Below are 15,082 nucleotides of genomic sequence, written 5' to 3'. Positions count from 1 at the left end.
TCCCAGCAAATCAGCTTGCGAGCCTTGATTTGCGGCATGAAGCCCGTGGGACCCCTTAAGTGGACCGATTAACGGTGTATTGTGGTGATGGTCTTGCCGGGTCGAGCGCCGGGATGATAGTGGCAGTTCCTCCTTTTCATTGAATCGCGCCTCAGTCTCACACACAACGAGGATGAATTCACCCTTCACAATACCATATCCCAGCCGCAACCCCCCCCCCCCAACCCCTCCTCCCACCTGCGACTAATTCCACCGAAGCCCTCTCTCTCTCTCTCTCTCTATCAACTAGTTATTGTGCGCTACATTAAGTTTATCAACTTGTCGTGTATTATTGATGGTGTATGACCCACATCTGTTCCCAGCCTCATTCCACCCCGCCCACCTTGTTTACACACACCCTGATCCTGAAGAGAAACAAGACAGGGATATGAACCGTGATCAATGCAGTAAGTTTTATTTCTGATTACACCACATTATTCAGACAGCAGTAATACAGGGTCAGGGGTTAGGGGAGTGAAGCAATCAAACAGAGTCTGTTTCCCAGTAATGAAGCTTTCATTCAGTGAGAATGTGGAGAGCTCGGGCTGGAGGGAATCCATCAATAGCTCTCCCAGGCCGATTTCCTGTTCTCCAACCGACTCACCACCACCCTGACCCCCTTGACCCCACCCACCATCCGCCCAACCACCCCATAACCACGTCTTCCCGGACCGTACTCCCACTGCCGCTCCTCAGTCCCTCTCCCCGCCATTTCCTCAGCATCTTTCACATCATCCCTTCCAGTCAGGACGCTTTCACCAGGATTAATCCCAGTCCTGGCGCTGCCGTCCTCTGGAAATTAAACAAAACATGAGGAATGAATTAAAAGCTGGTTCCGCAGATGGAGGGAGAATAACGAGAAGCCATGAAGCAGAGTCTGTCGGTGTCACTGGGACTGATCCGGGACCGCACAGCAAGGTAAGTTCTTCTGTATTCAATAAAATCCCAGAGTTCCCTCCCTCCCACTCCCTACCCAGTACAGACTCCCTCCCTCCCACTCCCTACCCTGTACAGACTCCCTCCCTCCCTCCCACCCTACCCTGTACAGACTCCCTCCCTCCCACTCCCTACCCTGTACAGACTCCCTCCCTCCCACTCCCTACCCTGTACAGACTCCCTCCCTCCCACTCCCTACCCTGTACAGACTCCCTCCCACTCCCTACCCTGTACAGACTCCCTCCCTCCCACTCCCTACCCTGTACAGATTCCCACCCTCCCACTCCCTACCCTGTACAGATTCCCTCCCTCCCACCCACTCCCTACCTCCCTCCCACCCACTCCCTACCCCCCTCCCACCCACTCCCTACCTCCCTCCCACCCACTCCCTACCTCCCTCCCACCCACTCCCTACCTCCCTCCCACCCACTCCCTACCTCCCCCCCACCCACTCCCTACCTCCCCCCCACCCACTCCCTACCTCCCTCCCACCCACTCCCTACCTCCCTCCCACTCCCTACCCTGTACAGAATCCCTCCCACTCCCTACCCTGGACAGACCCCCTCCCTCCCACTCCCTACCCTGTACAGACTCCCTCCCTCCCACTCCCTACCCTGTACAGACTCCCTCCCTCCCACTCCCTACCCTGTACAGATTCCCTCCCTCCCACTCCCTACCCTGTACAGACTCACTCCCTCTGTCCCACTCCCTACCCTGCACAGACTCACTCTCTATCCTGAAGGGCTGCTTGGAGGAGGGCGCGTTCCCCTCATGACGGACAGCCCCATACCCACTGTCTGATACCAGAGACAGAGAGAAGGAAGATTTGATATTTATGTAGAACTTTCCCATCAGCTGAAGGATCCGAACAGTTTCTCAAACCTGAAAGTCCAATAGTGTTTTATAGGAACCACTGCAGCCAATCAACTCACAGCAAACTCCCACAAACAGCCAATGGGATAGAGCGATGGCGGGATCTTCCCCTCCCGTCAGGACCAGGGTGGGGGTCAGGAGGGGGGGTGGGGGGGGGATGGGGGTGGGGTTGGGGGGAGGGGGGAGCGGGGGGGGGGGAATTCTGAGTTAGTTGGAAGATGTAGGACAAGATTCTCTGTCGGCCGACGCTGAAATCGGTGCGAAGAACCGGTTTCACGGCAAATCATAGTCCTCTGGCACCTCGACAGTGGTGATGATGCGTTCCAGAACGCACGTATAGTAAACACCGTTGGCATATCATTAGCGGGCCCGACCCAGCATTCTCTGGGGCCTCCCTGATTCTCTGCCACCAACGGGACAAATTCCCGACGGCAAGATTGTGGTTTTAAACATCTTGAAACTGGCGTTGTGGATGATGTGGGAGAGAGAGGAGAGAGGACACGGAGAGGCACAGCCGTCGCGGAACGTTCCGCTGGCAACGGAAACGACAGCCGACGCTACCCCTGGCAGCAGGAACAGGTGACAGAGCCAGAGTCCCCACGGTGCCGGGCACTGACAGCACCATGCGTGGGATGGGCAGGGGGACATGCGGGGGCAGGGTCCACAGAGCCAAGCAGGGGTACCGTGTAGCCCATTGGAAGTGTTTGGGCATGGGGGTACTCACCATTGTAACATATCTGCCTTTCGCCCCCTGCAGACCAATGGATATTGGAATACAACCAGCAATGGTGGCCTTCCTGCTCGTCGCTGCCGCCCTGGGGGATGCTCTGTGGCTGTACGAGCTAGAGCTGATCGAGGAGGACGAAGCTGCAGCAGTGGAGCGTGTAGCAGCAGAGCATGCAGCCGGGGAGCTTGCCCCAGAGGAACAGGAGACAGCCGCCCAGGATGGAGAGCTGGCTTCCCATCAGGCTGAGGAGGAGGAGGTGCCAAAGAGGCATCACATGAGGCCCCGTGTGTACCAGCACGGCCTGTCGTTCAAGTACCTGCCGGACACGGCATGTCGTTGAAGACTTCAGCTGAGCAGGGAGACATTGCGACATATCTTCCAGATCATGGCACACCTGGCACCACGGTGAAATGGGGAAGGACACCCGCTCCCGATGGCCATCAAGGTTACAGCTGTCCTGAGCTTCAGCATAATGGACTCCTTCAGGTTCCGAGTGGGTTCCTATCTGGGATTTCACAGAGGTCGGTGCACAAATGCATCGGCGCCATCGTGGAGGCCCTGTGTGCCCGGCCGGCACATCCATTTAAATGTGGACCGAGCCCACCAGTAAGGTTCATCACCAATGCCGATATGCCCCAGGTCCAGGGGGTGATCGAAGGGATGAATGTGCCCCTACGAGCACCTGCAGTAGACAGGTCGCTCTACACAAACCAAAGTGGTTCCACTTGATGAACATGCAGCTGAAATGTGACCATCATATGTGCCCAATACCCAGGCAGTGTGCACGACGAGGCACACTCGACAATTTCTGACATGTTGACGATGCGCCCCTCCCCCCGAATTGGAGGGTTGGCTCCTGGGCAACAGGGATATCCACTGCGGTCTTGGTTGAGGACACTTTTCCAGAGACCACAGGTTGTAGGTACGGCGGGTTTGCGGTTGGTGACTGGTGAGGGAATGGACACTGCATCCCATCCTCACACCGCACCCTCCCGCACCGTCCCCTCCGTGATACATACCTGCCGCACTATGGCATGTGTGCCCTGGGTTGCCAGTAGCAGTGGGATGGAGGGTGAAGCATTTTCCACCGATCACCTGACTCCTGCACATGCGAGCTGGGCATTCGATCACACGGTGCCATCGGATCCCTGGGGTGGTGCTGGTGGGGATGGTCGGGTGGGGGAGGGGGAGGAACCCAGCCCACAAAGTCTGCCCATTCCCGCCCCCCTGCACCCCCTCTCTATTCTCAGCCCAGACCAGCCCATCCCTCAGACCCATCTGACAGAGCACCGAGGCAGGTTGTAACAGTGTTACCAGCTGTTTAATGTACACAAATATACACAGATACGTGCCCTAGCCCCTATAACTAAACTGTGCCCTGCACCCGTGACAGCTTAACTGGTGTCTACCTAGGGCCTTATGGTCTTGAATGCTACGCCTACGTGGATCCTCGGTCAGTCGGAGTGGAGGCACCCCCGTCACCTGGCACTGCCAGTCGTGGAGGCCCGCTTGGTCCTGACCAGGGTCTGCATGCTCGCAGCCATAGAGCACAGGGAGTGGACCTTCGCCTTCTGGGACTGCACCACATCACGCTGTGAATGCGCCAGCTCCCTCTGGGAGTGGGCACCTCCCTCTGTGTCTGCGCCACGTTGGCCAGCGTCTGGGCAATGACACTGATGTTCCCAGCCATGCCCTGCTGTGACTGGGCCACGATCAGGAGAGTTGCTGCAATTTCCCGATGGCTCTGGCACATGGATGCCTGTGAGATGCCAACCCTGCCCTGGGCCTCAGAATGCCCCAGGTCTTGGACATGCTGATCCATTGCGGCAACTATCACCCCCAATGCCTCCACCGTGGACGTGTGGTGTTGGTCGAGGTGGCACGCATGGTTGGCTCACGGTTGGACTCTTCACCTGCACCTGCAGGTGCTGGATGGTCGCCGACAACCCCTCATGTATTCCCTGTCTCTGTGACGGCATCTCCACTATAGATGGACTGTCCAGTCCAGAAGCCAGAAAGCCATCTGGACGGCAGCTAGTCCCTGGAGTCGGCCCGCCCTCTGACCGTCCGCCCCCTCGGGAGTTGTTACCTCTGCCTGATGTTCCGGAGTAGCTGTGTGGTGCGCAGCAGGGGGTGTCCCACGAGCCTCTTCACTAAAGTGCTGAAACGAGGTGAGTGTCTCTGGGATGTTGGAGAGTGTTGAAGACGCTGTGATGGGAAACTTTGTCACCCTCCGACTCAAGCAGCGGGGTGTCCTACGTCTCGTGTCGAGGGCTGCCGTCCATGCTGCTGTCACCATCACTGCTCGGCACATGGGTGGGTTGGGGGAGGGGTGGTGAAGGGTCAGGGGCCGCAGGGCCAGTGGTCCCCCTCCTGTTTTCTCCTTTTCCCGGCGATTATAGGCGGCCTTCCTTTGTTCGGGGGTGAGGGAACAGAAAAAAAGTGTTAGACAGACCGACACACAGCCCAGGGGACGGGTAGCTGGTGTTAGACAGACCGACACACACAGCCCAGGGGACGGGTAGCTGGTGTTAGACAGACCGACACACACAGCCCAGGGGACGGGTAGCTGGTGTTAGACAGACCGACACACAGCCCAGGGGACGGGTAGCTGGTGTTAGACAGACTGACGCACACAGCCCAGGGGACGGGTAGCTGGTGTTAGACAGACTGACGCATACAGCCCAGGGGACAGGTAGCTGGTGTTGGACAGACTGACACACACAGCCCAGGAGACGGGTAGCTGGTGTTGGACAGACTGACACACACAGCCCAGGGGACGGGTAGCTGGTGTTAGACAGACCGACACACACAGCCCAGGGGACGGGTAGCTGGTGTTAGACAGACTGACACACAGCCCAGGGGACGGGTAGCTGGCGGCCTCAGTGGCCAGGGCACCCTGCCACAGCAGCCAATATGGGTGTCAGCGTGTGGCCGTCCTCCGGGTTGGGCGAGGTGTGGGACGGGATTAGTGCGAGGGGCACAGTGCTGCCTCCTGACCCTGGCCGCCCTGAGGAGGTCGCGCAGTCTCTTCCGGCACTGCTGGCCGGTGTTGCTGACGGCACTGTACGCCTCTGCCAGTTGTGCCCAGGCACGGCGAACGGCGATGACTGGCAGCCTCCGTTCCTGGCTGGGGTACGGGGTCACCCACCTCTCCTCCACTGCGTCCACGACGGTCTCAAGCTCGGCATCACTGAACCGTGGTGCTGCTGTCCTCGCTGCCACCTTGTTGGCTGGGATGGTGTGTGTGGGGAGTGAAGTGAGTTTATACGGCTGCAGCTTGTCAGCCTCCTGAGTGTCAATCGCGAACCAGTACCTGGGTTCTGAGGCCAATTACAGGGTCTCCCATCTGGATCAATGCTCCAGCTGAGAGCAAACAACTCGCCCTTCCCCCAACACCCCTGCAGCAGTTTGTGTTTCCATTGTTGATCTGGATCAGCTCCCAACACCCACCGTCCCCTTGACCCACTCAGATAGTGACTAAACCATCAGGGGATTTACCTGTGGAACTAGTTTACAGTAAATTAGTCAGTAAATCTTGCAATCTCACAATCACCGACTCAATCAAACCGTGACGTTCAAAGAAAATTAAATAGGTTTGAATTAAACTATATTGAACACCAAGTTCTGAGTTTTTAGAGAGATGAGCAAATGTTTACCTGCAGCAGCGACATCTGAAAAGGCTCCAGTGGGACTGGACTGAGTCAGCATCGGGAGAAACAGTACAAGGAGCAGTCCTTTCAGCATCTTCAGTGAGTGTCTCAGAGTCAGTGTCAGAATGCTGGTGTTGATCTCTTTTGTGTCTAATCTTGGAGTATTTGATGCTTTTATGATCACACACATGGGCAGTGTCTCTGCTTTCTGGTGATATCATTGGAAACAGGCATTTTCCTGCCTCCTCATTTCCATGAGTGTTGCCTTCAGTCAAGTATGACTCACTCTGCTGGTTAGCTGAATAATCAGAAGGGGGGCAGCAGTGCTCATGGCTCGTGTTCCAGTGAGTGTGTGACCCTGAGAGACAGCCTGTCTCTCCTAAAGGGAACTGCACTTCTGCTGCATATATATTCTGACTGCACAGATGTTAGAATCATAGAATTTACAGTGCAGAAGGAGGCCATTCGGCCCATCAAGTCTGCACCGACTCTTGGAAAGAGCACCCTCCCCAAGCCCACACCTCCATCCTATCCGCTAACCCAGTAACCCCAGCCAACACTAAGGGCAATTTTGGACACTAAGGGCAATTTATCATGGCCAATCCACCTAAACTGCACACCTTTGAACTGTGGGAGGAAACCGGAGCACCCGGAGGAAACCCTCGCACACACGGGGAGAACGTGCAGACTCAAACCAGAAACATATGTCCGTGCACTCTTTAGAATGGAGCTATTGGGTGGGATTCTGCGTTTCTGAGACTAAGGACGCGATCGTCCGGCCTCATTACACTCGCGCTCAAGCGAAACGAGCCTGATGCCAAAAATGGGAACCGTGCCAGGCGCCAGACAGTCTGCGATGCAACCAGCCTGCTCCGCGAGGGGAGATCAGACTCTCGACGTAGCCCTATTTCCATACAATTAACGAGAGCCACTCCATAATCAACGGCCTCCCCTCACACAGTGGCCTCCCCAGCAAGGGGTCACGCTGGGGTTGAATTGTCCTTTTTAAAAACTTGTACCTGATGGAAGGGCTTCTGTGGGGAGCTGAGGCGATGAGTAGCAACCTTTGCTCAGAGGAAAAGAGCCTCGGGGTGTAGGGCTTGCTGCCCCTGTGCTTGGGGGATGGGGACCCTCCACTGGGGGTGCGGAAGCCCCTGCAGGAGTGGGTGCCATTGGAGTGTGGGGATGGCGCTGGGGGAGGCGGAGGGCAACCGGGGGGCCCAATCGCTCGCTGCATCACCTTGCCAACATGCCTGGATGATGTGTACCCGTTCTGGGGGCAATCCTCGTCCCTGCCTTTCTGCCCCCGGATCACCCATAACCCCCTGATGCGACCATCAATCCACACGAGACGGAGAGTTGAAGTGAACTGTGGCTTTAATCAGCTAGAACTGTGCCTGCCTGCGACTGCTCTGCACTGAGAGCCGCCTGCAGGGCAGCAGCTCGATATGCCTCTCCTCAAGGGGGCGGGGCCAGGGGGCAGAGCCAACAAGGGCAGCAACCTGATACAAAGTGGTGTAATGCAATACAATGGTCCATAGGTGGAGCCCACAAGGGCAACAACATAGTGTTGTGTTGGGTGCTCTGGATCCGTGGAAGACAGACAGGCCACTAACACTTAAAATAGTACAACACTATTTTATTAAGTTAGAAACTGTTGAACATACTTTCACTGTGGGTTAACACGATGTATGATTAAACTAAAGACCTATGCCTGTCCTAACCAGTCTATGCACTCAGCACATGGTGAAGATCTGTGCTGTAAGCTGTAAGCTCTGTCCTTCTAGGAAGCTGCATCCCGAATGAGCGGGAACTCTGATGCCCCCTGTCTTTATAGTGAGTGTGCTCTAACTGGTGATTGGCTGCGGTGTTGTGTGTGTTGATTGGTCTTGCTGTGTGTCCATCAGTGTGTGTGTGTCTGCACCATGAGATACTGGTGTATATTATGACACATAGTACAATGCAATACCGTGGTGAATGGCTGTCATAATACAATCGCCATACCCCCCAATGAATGCTGCGGTCTATGGCTGCGTGTTTGAAGGCTATAGCCTCTGAGGAATTGGCAACTGTGGTTAAGTGAGCATTTCACACAACCCAAGTTATTCCTGTGGGTGAGCGGGCCATGTAACATGTGGGAGTCATTGCCTAGCATCCCAATCAGACCGCAGTGCCTGGACAGTGTGCCTGAACACTGCGGGAGGCAACACCACACACACATCAGCCAACATCCAAACACCCAGAGGATGGGACACAGCTCCGAGGGATATGTCCATGGGCAGAGGATGGGTGAGTGCCAATGTGGGAAATGTATTCACCTAATGCATGAGCTGTCTGTATGATACTGTAACCTATGACCTGGAAGTGGTGATACGAGCTACTTCCAGGTCCTGCACTGTAACCCCGGTGGGCTCGCCTCTGGCTCCGCCCTCACCAGGGCCATATATAGACCGGCCACCTGTGGGTGGCACTCATCTGTACAACCGACTCTGGCTAGGCAAATTCATGATTAATAAAGCCTAATGTTCACTCGCTCTCTCAGTCTCCCGGTGAATTGACGGTATACCAATGTATTAACCATAGACAGCACCATGGAAGCCGCTCTAAAGCCAGACAAGCTCGAGCTCGACACGCACGCGTCAGAAGCCAAAGAGATATTTGAACATTGGCTTTGATGCTTCGAGGCCTACCTCGACTCCTCCACAATGCTGCTCACGGAGACCCTCAAGCTGTGACTCCTCCACGCTCGGGTGAGACATCGAATCTCAGTAATGATCGAGAAAGCGGCCACGTACGAGGCGGCTGTCACAACCCTCAAGGCTCATTTCGTAAAGTTCGTAAACGAGGTGTTCGCCCGACACCTCTTCACTACTCGCCGTCAACATGCCGGAGACTTACAGATCTGGGGTCCGCTCGAAGTACATCAGGCAGTGCCTGCTGGAAAACGGGACCTTTGACCTGCGGGACACGGTAAAGCTAGCTACCTCATTAGAAATGGCCTACCAGAGCCTCAGTGCGTTCCCCGGGGGCCCGGCAAACCCCTCGTGAACACCATCGTCGCGGCCCCCGTCGGACGCAACGACGTCACAGGCCTGCGCAGCGCACCTGCCAGCCCAGCCCCAGGAACCGCAGTGCTACTTCTGCGGCCAGGGTCAACACCCCCGGCAGCGTTGCCCAGCCCGCACAGCGATGCGCAGCGACTGTGCGGAAAAAGGGGCACTTCGCTAGAGTCTGTCTAGGCCGACCTAAGGCCCAGAAATCGAAAACGCACCAGGCCCGCCCCATGGACCCGCAGACCCCGCAATGTGGCTGCGTGCCTGCCCTGAACGCCCCTTCAGACGCGTCTTCAGCCTCGTGCGACTCGTGGGGTCTGCCATCTTGGCCGCCGGCTCCAACACCGATCGACACGGGCGACTCATGGGGGACGCCATCTTGGACGCCGGCTCCAGCACCGACCGACACCTGCGACCGATGGGGGCGGCCATCTTGGTCACCATCTTCACCCCACCCCGACACGTGCGACTCTTGGAAGCCGCCATCTTGTGACTCCACTGACCACACAGACTACTCGCAGCTGGGCACAGTCACCCTCGAAGAGTCGCAGCCAAAACAGCTGAAGAACTCCATGATGGTCGTCCGGGCACGAGACCTCCTGCCTTTTCAACTCCGGGAGCACGGAGAGTTTTGTCCAACTCGACAGGTTAATGCGTTGCTCCCTCCACACCTACCCAGCCCCCCAAACAATCTCCCTTGCCTCCGGTTCCATTTTGCTGCAGATCCGGGAGTGCTGTATCGCCAATCTCGCGATGCAGGGCGCAGAGTACGCTCGTTCTAAGCTCTACGTCCTCCCTCACCTCTGCGCCCCCCCCTACTGTTCGGATTGGACTTCCAATGGAATCACCGAAGCCTGACCCTACAGTTTGGCGGACCCTTGCCCCCCCTCATGGTATGCAGCCTCGCGACCCTCAAGATCTCCCCCCCCTCCCCTTCGCTCTTTGCAAACATCACTTCCGACTGTAAGCCCATCGCCACTAGGAGCAGTTGACTAGACTTGACCTTTATCAAGTCGAAGGTCCAGCGACTGTTGAAGGAAGGGATCATCGAGGCCAGCAACTGCCCTTGGAGAGGGCAAGTGGTGGTCGTCCGGACCGGGGAAAAGAATCGGATGGTTGTGGACTACGGCAATACCAGAAACCGGTTCACGCAACTGGATGCGTACCCCCTCCCCCGCATAGCGGAGATGGTCAACCAGATCGCGCAGTACCGTGTGTTCTCAACGGACGATCTGAAGTCGGCCTACCACCAGCTCCCAATCCGCCCGGAAGAGCACCACTACACTGCCTTTGAAGCAGCCGGCCGACTCTTCCACTTCCTCAGAGTCCCCTTCGGCGTCACTAACGGGGTCTCGGTCTTTCAGAGAACGATGGACCGAATGATGGACCAGTACGATTTGTAGGCTACATACCCGTACTTGGACAATGTGACCATCTGCGGCCATGATCAGCAGGACCATGACGCCAACCTTCAGAGGTTCCTCCAGGCCGCCCAATCCCTCAACCTTACATACAACAAAGAAAAGTGCGTCTTCCGCACTCCCCAACTTGCCATCCTCGGCTACGTCGTGGAGAACGGAGTCCTCGGGCCCGACCCCGACCGCATGCGCCCCATCACAGAACTCCCTCCTCCCCACAGCCTCAAGGCCCTAAAACGATGCCTGGGGCTGTTCTACTAGGCCCAGTGGGTCCCAACTATGCCGACAAAGCCCACCCACTTATTCAAACCACCATTTTTCCCCTGACGGATGAGGCCCGCAAATCCTTCAGATATATCAAGGCCGACATCACCAAGGCCGCAATGCACGCGGTGGACGAGTCCATCCCCTTTCAGGTAGAGAGGTAGACCAGTAGCATTCTTCTCTAGGACCCTCCACGCTTCCGAAATTCGACACTCCTCGGTCGAGAAGGATGCACAAGCCATAGTGGAAGCCATGCTGCACTGGAGGCACTACCTAGCCGGTAGGAGGTTCACCCTCGTCACCGACCATCGGTCGGTCGCCTTCATGTTTGACAACGCACAACGGGGCAAAATAAAAAAATGACAAAACCTTGAGGTGGAGGATCGAGCTCTCCATCTACAATTGCGATATCAAATATCGTCCTAGGAACCTCAACGAGCCCCCAGATGCCCTGTCCCGCGGCACATGCGCCAGCGCGCAAGATGACCGACGTCGGGCTATCCACAATGACCTCTGTCACCCGGGGGTCACCCGGCTTACCCACTTCATTAAGGCCCTCAATCTGCCCTTCTCCACCGAGGTCAGGGCAATGACCAGGGACTGCCAAGTCTGCGCGGAGTGCAAACCGCACTTTTACCGGCCAGACAAGACCCGCCTGGTAAAGGCATCCCGAGCCTTTGAGCGCTTAAGCATTGACTTCAAAGGGCCCCTCCCTTCCACCAACCGTAATGTATACTTTCTCACCGTCATCGATGAGTACTCCCGCTTCCCCTTCGCCGTCCCCTGCCGTGACATGACCTCGGCCACTGTAATAAAGGCACTGCACAGCATCTTCACACTGTTCGGTTTCCCTGCCGATGTCCACAGTGACCGGGGCACATCGTTCATGAGCGATGAGCTACGTCAGTACCTGCTCAGCAAAGGCATCGCCTCGAGCAGGACTACGAGCTATAACCCGAAGGGAAACGGGCAGGTGAACAGGGAGAATGCGACGGTATGGAAGGCTGTTCTTCTGGCCCTCAGGCCTAGAAGTCTCCCGACGCCTCCCCCCCCCCCCCCTCCCCCCCCTGCTGGCAGGAGGTCCTCCCCGACGCCCTCCACTCCATTTGATCGCTCCTCTGCACAGCCACGAACGAGACCACTCACGGCCATTTGTTTGTCTTCCCCAGGAAGTCCATCTCCGGGGTCTCGCTTCCATCTTTGCTGACGACTCCGGGACCTGTCCTTCTCCGGAGGTACATGAGGAGCCATAAGACCGACCCCCTGGTCGAGAGGGTCCAGTTGCTGCACGCCAACTCCCAGTACGACTACATCGCGCACCAGGACGGACGGCAAAATACGGTCTCCCGACGATACCTGGCCCCAGCCGGTTCCCTTGCCAACGTGCCTCCCTCTCCACTGCCCACCCCCCTGGGTATTCTGTATTGCCATTCGTCGACACTGCCGCAACCCACCACCCCCCTGCCTACCTCCACCCCCCAACCGTCTCCGACACGCCAGACGAAGGCTCAAGCTCCAGACACAAGGCCCCTGGAATCACCACCTGCAATAACCGTGCCCGCCGCACTGCCAGAGCTGAGGAGGTCTAAGAGAACGATCCGGCCTCCAGAATGACTGACCATGTAATGACCCCACGTCACCCCCGCTGGACTTGATTTTTTTAACAGGGGGTGAATGTGATGAATGTATTCACCTAATGCATAAGCTGTCTGTATGATACTGTAACCTATGACCTGGAAGTGGTGATACGAGCTACTTCCAGGTCCTGTACTGTGACCCTGGTGGGCTCCGCCCTCACCGGGGCCATATATAGACCGGCCACCTGTGGGTGGCACTCATCTGTACAACCGACCCTGGCTAGGCAGGTTCATGATTAATAAAGCCTAATGTTCATTCGCTCTCTCAGTCTCCCGGTGAATTGACGGTACATCAGCAACAGTGAGGGGGCCAGCGCCCGGTCCGTCTCATATTGTGAGCGGGTGTCAGGGGTACAAGGTCTGGGGCACAGTGAGGGGGAGCTAGCTGCAGCCTGCAGCACATGGGTTGACGTTCATGGTCACGGCGTGGGAGTGGGGGGAATCGGTGGAGGAATGGAGGGTCCCGGGGTGGGAGCCATAGCTGTTTGTCGATCTAACATCCTCTCCCAATGCCTTACAGATATTGAACACACTGACAGGGATTTTGGATGTAGAGGTTGCTCTATTGATGATGGTGCTATGCGATGTGGCCAGACGCTGGCGAAGGCGGCAGCAGCGTCTGCAGATGGTCGAGGAAGCGGCCCATGTGCCGGACCTTGTTCCACACCCTGAGGGCACGGCCACCCATCAAGCTAGGGAAAGATCCAGAGAGGGAGTCCCGCGATGGCCCAGGGTATACAGGCGTTGCTGGTTGTTTGAACAAATGACAGACAGCGTGTGCTGCAGGAGGCTGCGTCTCAACAAGGAGATGGTGGGACACCTGTGCCATGTCCTCACAGACTTGGGACCACATGGAGGTGGAGGATAAACGTTCCCGGTGGCCGTCAAGGTCACTAAACCGTCACGGGATCATTCCAGGAATCGAGCGGGTACCTGTGAGGTATCTCGCAGGCCACAGTCCACAGGTGCATCCGAAGGTCACAAATGCCCTGTATGGCCGGGTGGAGATTACATCGACTTTGACATGGACCAGGCCCAACAGGATGCCAGGAAACAGGTATCTCCGCCATCACCGGGAGGCCCCAGGTCTAGGGGGTTACAGATGCCACGCATGTTGCCCCGCGCTCACTTGGGCATCTGGAGGGGCCCTATGTTAACCTCAACATACAGCTCATCTGTGAGCACCAGATGAAGAGAATGCACGTGTGTGCCCATTTCCCGGGGTGTGTACACGATAGCTACATCCTGGGGCAGTCATGCATCCCTGCCCTCTTCGAGGGGCACCCCAGGATGGGCGGTTGGCTCTCGGGGGAATAAGGGATATCCGCTGGGGACATGGGTAATGGCGTCAGTACAGATGCCGGAGACCGAAGTGGAGACCTGCTACAGTGAGCCCCATGCAGCCACCTGGGTTGTCATTGAGCGGTGCATCGGACACGATGCGGTTCTGATGCCGCTACCACTCCGTTGGTGCACTCCCGGAGGGTCGCCCGCTTTGTTGTGGTCAGCTGTGTCATCAACAACCTGGCACAGCAACAGGGTGACGAGCTGGAGGTTGGTGATGAGGAACATGTGTCCACCTCGGAGGAGGAGGGGGTCGGTCGGGGATAATGAGGAGGCTGCAGTACGAGCAGGGACTGGAAGGCGAGGCCCGGGAGGAACCTGAGGTCCAGCCAGAGGTTGCAGAAAGGGTGGCAATGGTGAGGGTCCAGCAAGTCCTGAGGGCCAGGAAGACCCTCAATATCATCCGATTTAAATAGCACGCCTGGTCCATCGTCGCATCTTTACCCACCCACCACCCCCATTTCCCACCCTCCCAGGGTGTGTGTCACATCGCTCCAAGGTGCTGGTACTGTGTCGGCACTGTCTGCGGCTCATTGTCGAGGGTAGGGAGTGATGCTAACCCGCAGGGATCTGGGCCCTGGTATTCCTCAATCTGTGCCATAATCTGCCCCCTGCCTGTCTGCTGAGTGCTCGCTCACTCCCATCAGCTGCATGGGGCGATGCATTGCGGAAGAAAGTGACAGAGGCTTCCTACTGGTTGTGCAAAAGGGTGTTTCTTGTTCAATACAGGTCTCCACCCTCCTGATGGTGCAGCAACCCCCACCCCTCACCCATCCAACCAGCGCTCAGCCACTATCTACCCCATCCCCCGTCCCCTAGTGCCCACAGTTATCCTCAATTTGCCTGGCCCTCCTAGCTCTTCCACTAATCATGGTGATTCCCCAGGATGCACATCTGAGGTGGAGGCTGCCAGCTGCTTACCTCGACCCATGGCCATCGATGCCCCTGGCGAGCCTCCTCTGGGGGGTCTCGGGCCGGAGGGCCCCGGATCATTTGCCCCGGCACATGCACAGCTGTGCCAACCTGTCCCGTGTGCTGACTCCGAGACGCGGCCTTGTCAGGGGGGTGGAACTAGGGGGATCCACCGCCCCAGGGGACCCTTCCGGGTTGGCACACAGCGCCTCCTCCTCCCAGTCAG

At 57.1% G+C, this 15,082-nt stretch overlaps 1 long non-coding RNA gene across 1 annotated transcript; it reads left to right on the top strand.

Annotated features, from left to right (window-relative positions):
• The first annotated feature begins 827 nt into the window (after positions 1-827).
• Positions 828-12,861, top strand: LOC140389364 (uncharacterized). The gene is made up of 2 exons (XR_011934361.1): positions 828-957; positions 12,133-12,861. It is a non-coding gene; the product is annotated as an uncharacterized lncRNA (long non-coding RNA).
• The last annotated feature ends 2,221 nt before the right edge of the window (positions 12,862-15,082 follow it).

The sequence above is a fragment of the Scyliorhinus torazame genome, chromosome 14 (assembly GCF_047496885.1).
Source record: "Scyliorhinus torazame isolate Kashiwa2021f chromosome 14, sScyTor2.1, whole genome shotgun sequence".
Lineage (NCBI taxonomy): Eukaryota > Metazoa > Chordata > Chondrichthyes > Carcharhiniformes > Scyliorhinidae > Scyliorhinus > Scyliorhinus torazame.
The sequence above is the reverse complement of the archived record's forward strand: the minus strand, read 5'-3'. Positions and strand labels throughout refer to the sequence as shown.